Source organism: Tenebrio molitor, chromosome 5, assembly GCF_963966145.1.
Source record: "Tenebrio molitor chromosome 5, icTenMoli1.1, whole genome shotgun sequence".
NCBI lineage: Eukaryota > Metazoa > Arthropoda > Insecta > Coleoptera > Tenebrionidae > Tenebrio > Tenebrio molitor.
In genome coordinates, this window is record NC_091050.1 from 15253739 (window position 1) to 15270535 (window position 16797).

Here is a 16797-nt window from a genome sequence, read left to right on the forward strand (position 1 = left end):
TTTACGGAAACTTCCCCAATTATGGCGGTAGTAAATTGTTGTTTTGGCAAAGCGGACGGTACAGGGGGTTGTTCAGAAGTTGGCTCGTCAACACATTTTTGATACTATTCTGGTCATGTTAAAATTTTGCTTGCTTTAATTCTAACACACCCCATTACACAACTGCACCGGAGAAAATACTCAGATAATTACATATTTATAAAAAATGTATAAATTACTCGTGGGATTTCCGCACTCGCTCGCACTTCGCGTTTGCAGTAAAAAGTACCACTTTATGCACTTGTTGCATAAATTACCATTTTGTAGCTTGATTGGCCTCCGTATTGAAAACTACTTCAGATAGAGCAAAATTCTTTGGAACTTTTTTGGTAGAACATTTCCTACAAATAAATACATAATGTAGTTCATATGTGAGACGTTCAAAAGCCCCTCGCGAAATACTGCACTTTCACGTGACTTATCGATTTTTTACATGTTTAGTAATGATTGGAAAAAATGTAAATGTATATTTCACTTGCAAATTACAAGTGTTTATTTTAGTTCAAGTTTTGCTTGGCCTAGGAACTTCTAAGGATTTTTCACAGGAGAGATCCGGCGGTAGAAGGCAATTATGATCATGACAAGTGCTTTAACTTTTATTTAACAAATATCCGCAGAAGTCGACAAAACATTTTTTGTGTATCACACGTCTAGAAACGGTTTTGCGGGTACTTGTATTTGCGAGCCTCGGCTATCGCCTCGGCCCACAAACTTTACTCGCCCTCGCAAAAGTGCCGTTTCTGGCCTAGTAATACAAATAATAATTATTACAATGCATGTTTATAACAATATTATTCTCCTATCCCACCTCCACCCGGCGGCACGGCAATTTTGCCGGAGTACATACACTATTACGGATAATACTATCAAGTAATAGTGCAGTGCTTATCAACATAATTACCGGCGTCTCGCCTCCGCATTTTGACTTTTTTGTGTTTTATGTTCTGTGTCAATGTTAAGGAATTTCCTCACGATGTGACATGAGTATAATAATATACCTTTTTGAATTTCAACCACCAATGTGTTCTCTAAGTCCAAAATTTTTAAATTTTTAAAAAGAGATTGGGGTACTATTCCTGTTGCTGAAATTATAAATGGTAAAATCGAAATTTTTTCTAAACACCAAAGATTTCTCATAGCAACGGAGAGTTCTAAATATTTATTAATTTTTGTATTATATGTCTGTGTTATATTGTGTGAATTTGGAACAGCTATATCTAAAAGATATGCTTGCTTTTGTTGTTTATTTAAAATAATAATGTCTGGTCTGTTATGCTGAATGTGAATGTCAGTTAAAACTGTCCGATCAAAATATAATTTGTAATTGTCATTTTCTAAACAACTTTCTGGTTTATAAATGTAATGTGGTTGTGTATCCTTTAATAAATTGAATTTAACTGATAAATTCATGTGTATAATTTTTGCGAATATATCATGACGTTTTTTATATTCGCTTTGAGCCAAAACGGTGCAAGAAGAAATGATATGTTCAATGGTTTCCCCTTCAGTTCCGCAAATCCTACATTTATCGATGATCGATTGTAAACCGCATATGTGTTTTTTATAATTTCTTGTATTTATAACACGATCTTGTATTGCAAATATAAAACCCTCAGTCTCAGGATGAATATTTGATTTTTTAAGCCATGCATGAGAAGCTTGAATATTAATTTCTGGCTGTTCTAGCTCTTTAAAATATCTCCCATGTAAAGACTTTTGTTTTATATTTGCTATAGTGTCAGGTATATTTGGCTCAACAATATCTGAAATTATATTATCACTTAAATTTAAAGGTGTGTAGCCTTTATCCGCTGAAACCAAAGCATTAAAAAAAGTGTTATCACGAGCTCTATTAAGAAAATAATTTTTTAGTGAAGCAATTTGATTATGTTGTAGAATTTATTATTAAAAATATACATACATATAAATAAATAATTTGTTCTAGATGGAGTACGTGCTTTGTAGTTTTGCTAATAAATATTTATACATCATTCAATAACATTCATAAATAATGTCACAGTACATGTTTATAACAGATAATATTTCCTAGATGTTTATCCATTCAGAATATATTTGGATATTTCCTAAAATCGTATTTATTATCGAAATTCCAGTTTGAAATTATTTTCCTACGAAACCATTTTCAGATTTTTCGCCTTTTCGTTCCCGGCTGTTGACACGAACCCAAAAGACCTTGCAAGCTCTGTCAGATTTGCCTTACGTGTCCCGCTCATGATCTTCCTCCGACTTGCGTGTTCTTGCACGTGTCGGCAGCACAATTGCAAGTGGGTCTCATGTCGCGAACCCCATCTGCGCCAGACTTGTAGACGTTCAACTCGACTTCGCAAGCAATTTGGGCGCGCATTCAACGCCCAATTAGACCCTGTGGAGTTTTGTGCGGCCACAAAGGGGCCTCGTCGGCGTCTGCAAAACTTTGGCCCGCCGGGGGCGCCCCCGAATCAAAATATCACATTGGCGCCTTAATTGGAGGGATCACTCGATAATGAATCTCCGCCTGTTGAAACAATAACGGCGAGGAACGTAACGAGTCGGGGGTTGCGAATTTTTTTCGGTGCATTGTTTCGTCCAATTACGGCGAAAATAATCGGCGGAGGGCAATTAATGCGCGTGCGAGGGGTCAAACGATCAATTTTGGTCATTTAAGGGTCGAATCGCCATAACAAAGCTAATATAGAACAAGTTCTGGGCGGAATTTAATTACGAGGGCGAATTCAGAACAGTTCACAAAATCAATTATTCAACATGTAAATATAGGCATAAACTGAATTGATGTTGTTCGGCGGGAAATAATCCGAGCAGGGGACGGAAATAGGTTCTAATTTTAAAAACAACTCATGACTGTTCGAAATTGACAGGACGGAGAAATATGCACGTTTCAGTCGGTATTAAAAATGTACGAGGGTTGGATGGACGTCGGAAAATACTCGTACGGTGAAAATGTGACGAGTTGCGTGCACGACGTGCAGGTGAGGTGTACGAGGCGGAAAATGTACAGATGGAGGGTGAAATTCGTTTAATAGTCGAAGGTGGTGAGAGAAGCGAAGCGTGATCGGTGAGGATTTAATAAAAATATTTTATTATAGGCGACGGAGTCGATCAAGCGGTTCAAAATTTCATACAAATCGAGTTTTTTACTTTTTCACTTTTCAAACTCTTTGCAAGTTGTGGAACAGACGTGAAACTTGTGCTTTTCAATGCACGCTTCGCGAGCTTTCGTTTGGAAGACAATTTTGCGGTAAATTCGAGATTTGTTAGCAGAAGTGGCCATCTCGATCCCCGGATCTTGTCCTACAGAAAATTCTGAGTGGGGGATTCGCCAGAAGTTGCATTTAAAGATCTTTTTTTTTGAAGGAAGTTTAGGTAGAAAAGAACGATGTTTTTAGTTTGGCATTTTTCAGAAGCCAAAAAAAATGAATTTTTGTTCCTTGCGTCAGTTTGTTGGTTTGGTGTTCGCATTTAGAAGATTTTATTTGAATAAATTTTAGTTATCTGCAAGGAAATCAGAACCTTGCGAAATACAACATTCACATGATCGCCTTCTAAGCTTCGTTTTGTAGAAAATCCTCTAGAAAATTCTTTGTACTTGAATTAATTTTTTTTAATAAATACAGGGTGATTCTGAATTAAGTTTGGAAAAAATATGTGGAGTATCCTTCACACAAATTAATTATGCGTAAATGACTTTTCGAGGTGAAATCAAAAGGATGGAAATTACCTTATATTCTTGTATTTTCAACGCCTATGAATAGGGAAAATTTGTCAGAATTTGTTCACTTCATTAGCAACCATTGTTACATCAACTTCACAATAAAGTCGTATGTGCAAGCACACTGCTTTGTAAATGTTTCTATGGAAATAATCGAGAGGAGTTTGTGACTGACGGGCACGTTTTACTTTTGATTATTATTGTTGCTAAACTACCAAGATAAGCAGGTAATCTCCTTTAACTCAGCAGCGTACTAGCAATTTTGACTAAATTTTCAATCATTTATACAGGGTGTGGCACAACTCACGCCCCAGAGGAAACTGACTTGTGCCGACAGCAATAACATTACAGGAAAGACTGATTCTTTTTTCTTATCTGCTTTTTTAATCGAGTTAGAAGCATATCAAATCCACCAATCCCATTAGTCAAGCGCGGAAAAACTAGGGAAGAACAAAAAGAATGAGGGCGTTGCTTGGTTTCCAAAAATATTATCATTCTACTCAAAATATCTGGTCGACTGTATTTTATTGTCAAATTTAGTACATTATTGTACTGTCAAAAAATTTAGGTTAAGAATAATGTCAATAAATTTAATAAAAGTTGTCATCGTATTGCCCGCAACTATTAATACAAATTTATTATTGGGCGGATGTCGTAAAGCAAACAATAAATGGTGGTTTTAAAAAGAACCGAGTTTAATAGAACGAAAGCAAATAATAACAAAGCGAAACACAAACAAAACTCAAAGAAAGAAGAATTAAAGGAGACCACTGAACACAACTTGGTGACAATTTTACACGAAAAATTAAAAAAATTCCCACACACCAAAAATTTGTCGAATTTTGTCGACGCGTTTTCATCCAACCAAGTTGGCATCATCAGGACGATGAATAAACTAGTTTTATAAGGGTTGATTTGGCGCACGAGTCCCAAGTGTAGAAAACGAGCCGCAGGGGAGTTTTGTATGGGACGAGTGCACAAATGCCCTTAAAAAACGAGTTTTTTATGTTATTTTTTCGAATTTACACCCGTTTTAATTTTTTAAAAAAATTAAGTTTGAAATTCTAGGGAATTTTTTATTAATTGGTAGTTCAAGGTAACGGATGCAACTACATCTGTAACAGATGTTAAAAAGTAGAGTTTGAACATTAATATTGGAAGTTTTTTGGTGTAAATGAAACCTATTAAACCACGAGTGCTTTAATAGATAGCCATAAAAGACTCCAAATTGAATACAATAATAGACCTATAGTTTGTTTTTTAATTAAAGAACCACGACCTGTTGATTTAGGTTTGCAAATATAAAATTTTACTAAATTTAGGGAATTTAATGATATCTATTGGCTATTCCAGTCATTTTTAATGTCCTTGAAAGTACGCAAACTCGCAATTAAAATTTGAACGTGTTATTAAAAATGCCTCGCAAAGTAAGACATTTATTAAACTCTCAAATTAGTTGTTATTAGTTGTTATTAACTTTATTAACATGCCGCGCTACTAATATCTCTAATAAGCTCAATTTTTATATGATGAAATTTTTCACCCTATGTCAAAAGTGTACAATGTTGTCAGCTCTATTTTGGGTGTAAATTGCGGCGTTGTGGTTCTTTGATTAAAAAATAGACTGTATTAGAGACGCAAATTCTAAAATACATAGTCACTTATCATATGAGTTTTATAAGAGACCATTTTGTCGCACGAGTTTTTTAGAGCACCATGAGTGCAGCGAGGAGTGCTATAACTATAAAGCAAACAAGTATGTCGCAATGGCTTATAAAACGAGTGTAACACAATATTGTGTAATACATAATGCCAGGAAAATTAATTTGACAGATATAAAGGCTTGATAACACTGGTAACTACACGAACAATTGCAGTTTTTGAATTTAAAGTGTCGTGAAGTGTATTAAACTTAGAAAATTAAAATTCCGAAAAGAAATAAAAAAACTGAAAAAAATTACAGATAAAAGGTTTTCAATTTTCGCTTCATTTGCCGTAATTCTCTTAACAAATAAATTGAAGAGCTCGTTCTAACGCCTTTTTACTTAATTTGGGGATGTGCAGATTTTTAATGTAGAAAATGTTTTGACAAATTTTGGTTTTTCTAGGAAAACCAATATCTTTCAAAATCTGCCATGACCTGACCTAAATCGCTTTTTAAATGAAAATTTGACTCTTTGATGTTTCTATTCGGGGCGAAGTGCATTTTTCAAAATAAGCATGTATTAATAAAATTTTCGAAAATTTTCCAAAATGTTTTTCTTTATTTTCATTTAATTTCATTATCTTGTCGAAGAAAGCTGAAAAACCTCTCGTTAATAAAACAAAGCAAAAAAGAAACAAACTCCAATTTAAGCTCCAGTGAATGGAAGTCTGTTAAACAATCCGTGCTTTTATTTCAACAAATGAGCACAAGAGCATCGCCTCCACGAGAGATAGTGTTTTCAGTTGTATTGTAATGACACCAACTTTATCTTTTTGCGAAAATAAACTATATTAACTCCGAACCGAGATCAAGCAAGCAGCAATTGAATGTTTAAAACGTTGATACAATTACTCTCGACTTAATGTCTCGATCTCCATTCCGGGCAAAGAAAATTTACTTTGGCAAAAGTACGAATCTGGTGTCGTCTGAGAGCAGAGAGAAAAAGGAAATAGTCACAACGAGGAGATAATCATAACGGAGAGTCATTTGTCGTGGTGTGTCCAGTCTCACTGGAAGCAACAAAACCCTCAAAAATAAAAACATCCAACTACTCCGCATCGGAACTTCTAAGGGGAGTTTCGGGAGTACCCCGTCGGTCAGAATCGAAACGAAGGGTGCGAGTCACGCGACCCTCAGCAAAAGCAAAACAAGAAAAACGCGCACAAATTGTGTTTTCCGCTCGCGAATCGATCCAGCGACAACGAATTAATTGAAAAACCAATCGCTACGCCTAATTTCGAAATAATTTCAATTAAAACTTGCGGTTTGTTTTTATTCGCGCGCTCCAAATAATCGACGACTTTTCCGCAACGGTGCCGCCGTTCCCGCTCGATTTTCAATTTATTACCGAACGAATTAAGGCGAAGTTTGGTTTTTCACGTGACGCATAACACGTCAAGAGCGATCATCAGGTGGCGGTTTTTTGTCGGGGGTTGGAAATTGCATTGTGGATCCGTGTGCGAACTCGACAGTTCTGTGTCAGCCGTTCTTATTGTGGCTCGGCTGGCTTGTCACGTCCTATAAAAAATTGTGTGAAACTGAATTAATATGATGTGAGTACAGTCGCCGCCACCTGGGTTGGCGGTGTGGGGTGGTCGGGAAATTCGCCGCGGCGGCGTGACGTGCACTCTACGCTTTTGTTTTCCACTAATTATAAATGCTATTTTTACGTTTCGTGTTGTTATTAAATTCTTTGCATCGCAGAACTCGACAAGAGATTTTTATTTTTGTTGTTAATAGCGTGACTCGATGTAATTACTTAATTGCTGTCAAAATACCGGAGTTGGAGTGTCGCGAAAATACGATCTAACTCGTTTTGTAATTTGTGGAAATTATTTTACACGTGTTTTGCGGTTCGGTTTGCAAGGGAGGAAAATTGAAAACATGACAGAATCCGGAAAGCAAATTTCAAAACGAAAACTATTGCCCACACTTTGCAGTTTTAGAGGTTTCTTAATGCAATAGATGTGTCTAGTCCTGGGGCAGTTAAATGGATTGTTTGCGCTTTATCCGTTGAGATAAAAGCACGGATGGTTTGATGGACTTCTAATTTAAATCTGTAGTTTTCTTTTTTCATGCAGATTGTTTATCCGGAAAGAATGTCTTAAAGCTTAGAAGGTACAAATGAGTTTGTTCGTTTAAAAAGGAATAAAACGATCAAATATGACAAATTGTGAAATTGACATACAAAAGAAAATCTTTGGAAAACCACAATTTTAAATTGAGATTGAAAAAAATAATTGAAAATAGATAAATGTGAAGAGAAAAAAACAAAGTATCGATAGGTGTATGTACAGTCGTTGACCAAAATAAAATAGGACAAAGTGTTACCTTAGACAGTTTCACAATTCAAAGATTTGTGTAGTGTAACTGAGGCGTAGGTGTCTCAGATTACAACTTGATTTGACTTGACGATTGATTTACAAAAAGTTAGGTTGTGGTTTTTCACTTGTCATCTCGTCACTGTCACTATGTTCAATTGAGTGATTGTGAGTTTTTGAAATATAGTCGAATGATGACACTTATCATAATTGTTTTTTTATTTTTGACACTTTTGTTTCCTAAGAGATGGATTTCGCAAAAATATCGAATTACACAATCGAAATTTACTTTGTCCTATTTTATTTTGGTCAACGACTGTACATACATAATTCAAAAAATTCGAACATTTTGGAAAAACTATTTTTGCTAATCTGAACTTCCGAACAGGTCAAAATTTTGCCGCTATAGTCCATTTTTTGATTATAGGACGATGAGCTTACTTCGAGTCAAGAAGTCGACATTATCTGCATCTACTTTTGACATTTGACAGCAGTGCATGATGCTACCAATGTTTGAGACAGATGACATTACAAATTTCAATTTTTGAAATTTTTAGTTGTGTTCTTTCGTGCTCTCTTGGTTTTTCTGCAAATTCATTGCTCCATTTTCGTTTTGTTTTTGAAAAAACAGTTCTTTTCAGAACTCTTTTGATAACAATTTATCACCTAATATCCCTTTACACGCTAACTTCCAGTCTTGTAAGTTTCTTCGCAATTCCAATATTATTTTTGCAATTACATCTGCAAATGAATCTGTCCGCTTGCTGCGTAGCTTTTCGTTGGCATCATACGGTGGAAATTTCAAGGAAAATTAAACAAAATTAATACAACTGTGGTTAAAACCTAACCTAAAAATTTGACGTGACTAATGTAATAAACGTACAACTCGCGTCTTGCTCTAATCGCACATGCCAAAGCGAGATGCATAGTGGGACGGGCTTAATAGAAACGTGCTATTCCGTACACGGAATCTTGGCCAACATTTTTTAGACATTTCTAAAAAAAATGATGTAATCCAATCATTAGTGTAATTAATAAATGGCAGTTATTAAAAATCACTTTGAAGATTTTCTTGTGACATTAAAAAAGCAGGGACATGGCATTATCGAATCAAAAGTTGGGTTATATTCAATAAAGGCCAGTTCACACATATTTGTCAGATAAATGTTAGTTGTGGCCAAGATTCAGTGTCCGGAATAGTACAAGAGTTCACTAGCTTGTTTTACATTACGAGCATACATATGTTGAAAAGAGATAGCAATATAACAGTTGTTCTGCTTCTTAATTGATCCATCGGACTATAATTAAAAAATGGACTTTACTTCGATTTAGTTTAGACAAATTTTTGATAATTTATCACTATTCGATTTATTTATTAATAAATTTTATTATAATTTATTTTATTTATTTAATAAAACTATTTTTGAGATTTTCTCGCGTAACCAGTCTAAATTTTTGGACAGGCCACAAATCCTTCCTTTAATTTAATTTAATTTCATTAAATTTTGGTTAATCTACCACTAAAGCTTTTCTGTGAGATGAGATCCAGCGGTAATGATGGCCATTTTTAATCAGAATGCAATTATGGTCAGGTGAATATTGTATTTTGAAAGATTGTAGCTTCTTTGGGGAGACAATACTCGTTCAAATTTGTAAACAATTTTAAAACCATCAACAAAATATTTTGGCAAGGTCAAAATCAAAATCTTGGGAAAGAATTAAATCATGAATTATTCAATAAACTCTCCTTAATTTCAATTTGTAGTTTTCTTTTTTTGTAGTTTTTCTGACGCAGATAATTTTTCCATCAAAAGTATCTTAGAGATCACGTTACCATGTGTACTTTTTAAAAGGATTAGGACAACCAAATATTTAAAAAATATGAAATTGTTAGGTAATAGTAATACCTATCCGGAGTGCATGTTAAATTGTCGATAATTTAATTTTCTCGAGTGCTGGAAGAAAGACAAAAATATTCAATTTGTCAAATTGTCTAAAAAAAAATTTCCTTCAATTCAATTTATCATCAATCTCCTACCAAAACTTTTCTGTGAGATGAGATCCACCGGTAACAATGGCCATTTCTAATCAGAATGCAATTATGGTCATGTGAATGTCGTATTTTGGAAAATTGTAAATTCTTTGGATAGATTAACTTTCAGAAAATCTTATAATAATAAATGTTGTACTTTGGCAAGATAATAAAATGGCATTACAATCAAAAATTAATTTTTTATCTTTTGAAATATAACACAATTTTATTTTAATTTAATATATTAATTTAATTAGGTAATTTAAATTTTGGTTACTCTACCTCCAAGTGTTTTCTGTAGGATAAGATCTGGTGATGGAGACGGCCATTTCGGTGCTTTTTGGCGTTTTTTTGCATTAAGTAACTAAATAATACTCTATCTTCCTTATCGAGCGTCTTGAGAGGAACCAAACGGAAACATATTAATTAAAGTGAAGCTTTTTCTAACGATTTTCTACTTATTAATTTCTTCTTCAGCTGTAACAATTTTTGGTACGTCTTTAGTCAGCCCCACCTCAAAGAAACTACTCGTTATGCAAGGTTTAATGTGAAAAAAATTCCCATATCAATATGTATGACTTCTGTGCCATCGTCTGTTATTTAAATTAAAATTTACATAAGCAAGCGGAACACCGAACAAGGATGCGAAATTATAGATGTTTCACGGGGTAACAATACACCGGCGGAAAACTAGAACTGGTGCAAGGAAAAGTCGTTTCCCGACGTGATTGTCGCGTGCGACGAACTTTTCCGCCGTGTTGTTCCTTAACCACCTGTTCTTGTCCGTATTGACGGCCTCGTGATCGATAGAAAAACAATTTTGTTGTTGTTTGGTTTGGCTCGTACGAATGTTTGTCTTGTGTCTGACACCGGACATTAGCAAATACCACCGAAAACACCTGAGCGACAAATCAAAAGCGACGACCGTTTCGTCCTGCGCTCCGTCGTTATCTTGTTTTTCGTGGAAATTAGTTATCTCGGGAAAGCAATTATCTCCGGAGTCAGCATCTTCAAACAAAGCGAGTCGAGCGGGGCACTCGGACACGTAACGAACATGACGAGAGGGTGAGATTAGCCGAACGTGCACCGGAGGGTTGTCGATGAGGGGGAAATTCGGACGAGTGCTCCGGAACGGAGTCACGGGGGCAAAAAGTGCGACGACTCTCCGATTCCGGTAAACAGTTTGACGACGCCGGAGTTGCGACGAGGTCAGAGGCGAGTCGTTGATCTTCTGATTAACCTGGAGAAACAAAGGGGTGACATTCATCGAAAGGGTAGGTCGTGTCGCCCCCCCGATGTTGTTCAGAACGCAACAAGGACGCCTCAAATATCAAAGAGTCGCGCTCGAAGCGCCGCCAAATTTAATTAACGACCTCCAATTTGCCCGAATGATTCGGAGCAATAGCGCGCGCGGTTAATCGCGGAAAAACAAGCGGCGGGGAAATTTCGCATTTTCCGGAAGTCGGAAAAAAGCCGACAGGTTATTAGGGGGCGAAACAAGTTTAAGCCGGCACTCAGCACCAACCTGCGCCCCCATTTGTAAGAGCGCATTATTTTACAAATTTGTCCTGGTTTGTTGCGGGAAGAATGTAATTTGATTTCGAATAAACGGAGCTCGTTATTATTATTTTAGTTTACTTGTCCCGGAGAATTTAACAAGTTTGCCGGGGATGATGGATGGGGGCGGCCGCGACCGCCGCCGCACTCGAAAAGTGACGACGAGCGAGAAATGTTTTTTTCGAACGGGGGGAATTTCAATTTGGATATGGGACGGGAGTGACGGTGAAGGTGGGTACACAATAGGGCCAACTTGAAATTTTTTAAATGGGTTTTAATCGTACAAAGAACAAATCAAAGATTTATTTAGAAATAATAATTCATTCACACGTTTCAAATTTAACAATGAATTTAATAATATGTATAATACAGGGTTAATCTAAATGATTGTCCAAGTAGGCGTAAAAACTGAATGTAAAATTTATGGTTGCCGCTCCGTATAGAAAACATCAAAGTGATGTGAGTACACACCGTTCACACACAGGAGTTAAATTGGGTGCAAAACAACACAATATTTTTAGAATTGGTTGCAAAACAACGCAACATATTCAATTGTTAATTAAAAAATAAATAAATAAAATTCTCATCACCGCACTTTTCACCTAAAAAAAAAAACAGCGACAGCGACAAAAATTGACAGTTCATATGAAAGCGGCAAAAATTTCATAACGTGGGCATGGCCTGCTTCGACTACAATCATTTAGAATAACCTGTACTACGGAAGGTTAATAAATACAGGGTCATTATAAATGACTGTACCGTCGTAGTAGGCGTTGGTGGCTTACTTGAATGTGCCGCAAGCTTCATAACATGAGTGAGACTAGTATCGCTGATAGGTAGCGCTGCTGGCGGTAGTGGAAATCTGTTTCTACTAGTTTGTCTAACGTTGCGAGGCTGGCGGCACATCCAAAATTTGTGTGGGTTTTCAACTCCAACTACGATGAGACAATCATTTATAATGTATAAGGTATCATTGGGTCAATCGTTAATTCGTTACATTTTGTGGGGTTCTATCACAGGTTAAAATATCTGGGCAACCTTCAAAGCCACTGTACAATCAACTCGCTTTTTATCTCTCCAGACAAAATAAAACTGACACTGTGCCTGATTCTTTTTCGATCATTTATAATGACCCTGTATTTTATAAATATACTAATTAGGCAGTAGTATAAATAAAAAATAAAATTTAATAAACACGCTCACACACACGATCAATTTTTTTGCATGTATAACCTGTTCACGTTGGATTGAACATCAGTGGTGCAAATCGCACACATTTGGCATTAACTTTCATATGAGTTGTCATAGTAACAGGTCAGTCATTTGTACCACTGATGTTCAATCCAACGTGAACAGGTATTATCAAGGCGGTCTATAGTTACAGACCAGGACACTGGCTACGTTGCCACATTCCCTGGTAGGCCATTCCATGACCTACGATGTTCCTAAAATGTTGGAACTAATTCGACATTTAAAATAAATTTTGACAAGTCCTTGGTCAAATTCGTCAAACTGAATTAAAAGCGCATTTTAAGTGTTGCGTACCAAATTGCAACTCAAATTACATAGGTACCTACCTGTATTTAAGTTTCCATCAAATGAGGAAACGAAGGCAGTTTGGAAAGAGATTAAAAATCGAAGAGTGAAGAATTCGCAAAAGTAGCCATGCTGTGCTAAACATTTTAGGGGAACAGATATCAATGGGGACAAAATGAACTTCTATTACGAAGAAATTAGGTACATTTTGGGAAGAAATAATCAAAATTAGTAATGAAATGACGACACAATCACTGAAGAAAATCTTTTGGCTTGAAAAAAGAATATTGAAATGAGACTGGGAAGTAAGTTACAAGAAATGGGGTGGGATTTAGGCAATGGGGAGAACAAAATTGTTATATTTAAGTTGGAAATGCCCACCTCGCGTTAGTTTTTAACCAAACAATTTCAATAGCCCGGAACACAGCAGAACATCTGAAATATTATCAGTAATGAGCACCGTTATTCTTCTGTCTCCAAGGTGGTTTTAAACTATGTATTACAATGCGATGACGCATTTTTGAACTGTCGTAAAATTATTACACTCATATTTGACAAACGCAAATCCAATGACAGGTTTAGTGGATTTTGAATTTTTTCACCAAATGTTAGTGAAGCAATGTTGCCAGACTGTGGTAGGCCATTCCATAGCACACTGTCTTTGGTCAGTGTCATGGCCTGGTAAATGAAGATCGCCTTGGTATTATAAATGATTAAAAAACAATTTTATTTTGATTGAATACGAGTATGTAATTTTGTTTCTCCACGACCATTAAAGAATGAATGCATTCGTGTTGGATATTCAATGAAAGAATGATATCAATTCCACGCCCCGTGTTAGAATATACTGAAATCCACGGCTTTCGGCCTATCAGATCCCTCGTATTTTCATTCTACAACGGCAGATCTCCAATCGGATGCGTTTGTAAAAACAATAAGTCGCAAATAGCGTAGAAATCTGCTAAAGGAGACACAATTTTAATTGTCAAATATTAAAAATCGAGTTAAATTCAATTGTCAAAGATTGTTTTTTCTTGGTATAGTCGTGAAGAAAGTATAGTCTTCAACTCGCGTATAATAACTATTATTCACTCGGATGATTCCACCACTCGCCTGCGGCTCATGTTGGAATTTTCATCCTCTTGAATAATAGCCATCATTATGCGCTCATTGAAGAATGTACTATTATATAGTAGTTTAATACATACATTACCGTTCCTCTTTTGTACATTACAGACGAGTACTTTGTAAAAGTAAAATAATCAATTTTGGTAGGTACTTCTGAATTGGTATAATCAAAAGAAACTCATGATAAAAACCTCTGCATTTCTATATTTTTATAAACAAAGTTTCTTTCAGATAGTGAATCGGAATCTTAGGGCCAGTTTACAGAAGCGAAATTAAGTTGATCGTAATCAAATCCGAGATTAACGGAACACGTGATTAAATTGAACCAATCGAAGTTTCTAATTCATGGGTTAATGGCGCATTAAAATTTAATTCAAATTAAATATTTAATTCTCTTTCTAGAAACTGGTCCTAAGTTTTGCAATAAAGAATAAAAAACTACACAAAAAAAAATTAGTTAAAATAAGCACAAAGGAAAACACTCTGAACTTAATAAGTTCAAATAGGAAACTTAAAAAAATTGAAGGACAAATTTAAAGTTGGTAAGTTGGTAGTATCTGTGGGCAAAGAGTGGAGTATCACAGGGCTCTCTATTAGGTCCTACAAAGTAATATGAAGATATTAGGAAACCGAGAAGACAAATCGTGACCAGACTAGTTTCTTAACAGTTAATAACAGATACAGTTCAGTTCATTGGTTTGTCAATGTTGGGCAGTGCTCATTGATAAATAAAATTCTCTCATTTGGTCTTATAAAATAATCGATTCTTCAAAATGTCTTCGTTCAGTCGATACGGCAAGCCCAATTTTTGTGACATTCTTTCCTTGGAGGCGAAAGCTACCATGAAACTTGGCTAATCCAAATTGAAAGCTTTGAAAAGAAATTATGTGCGATAAAAGGACATGTCTTCGAAAACCATCAGATCTTTAAGACTTGGGAAATAGCAAGGTTGCAAATGATCCTCGAAAATGTGGAGTTCTTTGTGGAATCTGAGGTACTAGATCTGTGTACACCAAGTACACATCTTTGAAAAAGCTGCCACTGTCTTGGACTATTTCTTTGAAAGCGGTTCCTTTCGGCATGTATTTTATGAAGCAATTGACGATTTTCTCGTTCTGGTGGCGAATCTTGATCTGTATTTGTGATAGTCGTCCAAAAAACCATTGCCTTCATCCAGAGGAGTTACTTTTAAAGCCAAAAATTCGTAATTATGTAGTTGTTTGGAATTTATTTTGGACAATTGTGAAACAATCTTCTTTGGATAGCAAGGGACAATTCAGAATTTCTTTAAGTTCACGCAAAGTCATGTGTTTTTAGCAATTTTGCTGATGAAGAGGTGCTTCTAATTTCACCAGTGGCAAGAAATTATGACCTCTCAATTGGAGGCAAATCTCCCAGCGATACAATTTGATCAATATCTAAACAATATTTAATATTTTTCCAATTCTTCTTTTAACCAGTTGTGGTAGTGCGCAAGGAGAGAATGGAAAAAATGTTGAAGAAAATCTTCATTCGTGTTGAATAACATCACTTGAAGGGCGTCGCAAATAGGTGGGGCATATTCTTGGAACCTCTTGGTCACACTTGAACATGATATCGAGTGTCCAAATGAAATCCTGGGCTGGGAAGGCGTTGGAAACCGTCAATTGTTGTGCTTTTTTAAAGCGTAGATTAATTGGAGCATGTTGACAGCTAACCTAAAATTTAGAGCCAAAAAAATCTTTCTTTTTTTCTTTCTGTACAATGTTTTACATTAAAAATAGAATAACTTAACGATTCCTATTCTTGACGCAAATATCTAAGGGCACCCTTTGCTGAAAACAAACATGTTCAATTATGTTGCGATTAAACATAAACAAATGTCATTTGTGTCAAACGGCGGGAAATTCAAACTTTACACTGTTCTAAACGGTTTAATTTTTCCAACGCCTACTCAGCCCAGGATTTCATTTGAACGCCCGATATTTTCTAGAATTCGGTTGCCATGACAAAGCGTTCTTCTAAATCTCATCGACAATTGCCTTTCATTTAGATCTTCTACAACTCTGAATAAATCGTCTTCACTCTTGTCTTCCAGTAAAGAAGAAATCAAATCAGTGACTTCGTCTTTCTTCACATCATCACTTTGTGTTCTTGATCCAATGTGCAGATTTGTGGATTTGTCCTAACCGCTCTACCTTGATTCCTTCGTAAGCAAAACTTCCGGTGTAAAACTTCGCCAAAACTTCCAACACGACTCAAACGAGGTCCAAACTAAAGAAACCCGATTCCGAATTAATTCTTGAAACCTTGTAATGTCAAATCTTCAAAAAACAAAAAATCCATCATTCCGTGATACAACTTGGACTTTCTGATCAAAGCTCCGGAATCGTCTTCTTGAAATCGCAGTCAAAAAAAATCCGATTGCTTACAAATTTTCTCTTCAAAACTGCGATTTTTATTTTGACCAAGAGCTTTAGGCAGACACCCGCTGTAAATCCTACACTGTACACAATGTATGTTTACAAACAACACCGTCACATTCTCGCGTTATGAAAAGATCGAATTTTCTCATATTTCTGTCGAAGAAACTGATCGCTATTGTTATTATTATTAATTGTTGAGTCAACAGATTTCCGGTTGAGCGAGATCCGTCGATGCGTCGATGCTGAAAGCTCCTCGCCTCATAAAATCTCATGCTCACTTCCGACATTTGCACATTTTCGTCCATTATTTACGCGCCGTTTATTTATTTGCCGAATCTTAACCTGGC

General features: G+C 35.8%; 1 protein-coding gene across 3 annotated transcripts in view; it reads left to right on the forward strand.

The window, feature by feature from the left end:
• The window catches only part of LOC138130419 (adenylyl cyclase 78C-like), a 57258-nt gene that overhangs the window by 13357 nt on the left and 27104 nt on the right, over nt 1-16797 (forward strand). The window lies entirely within an intron of this gene.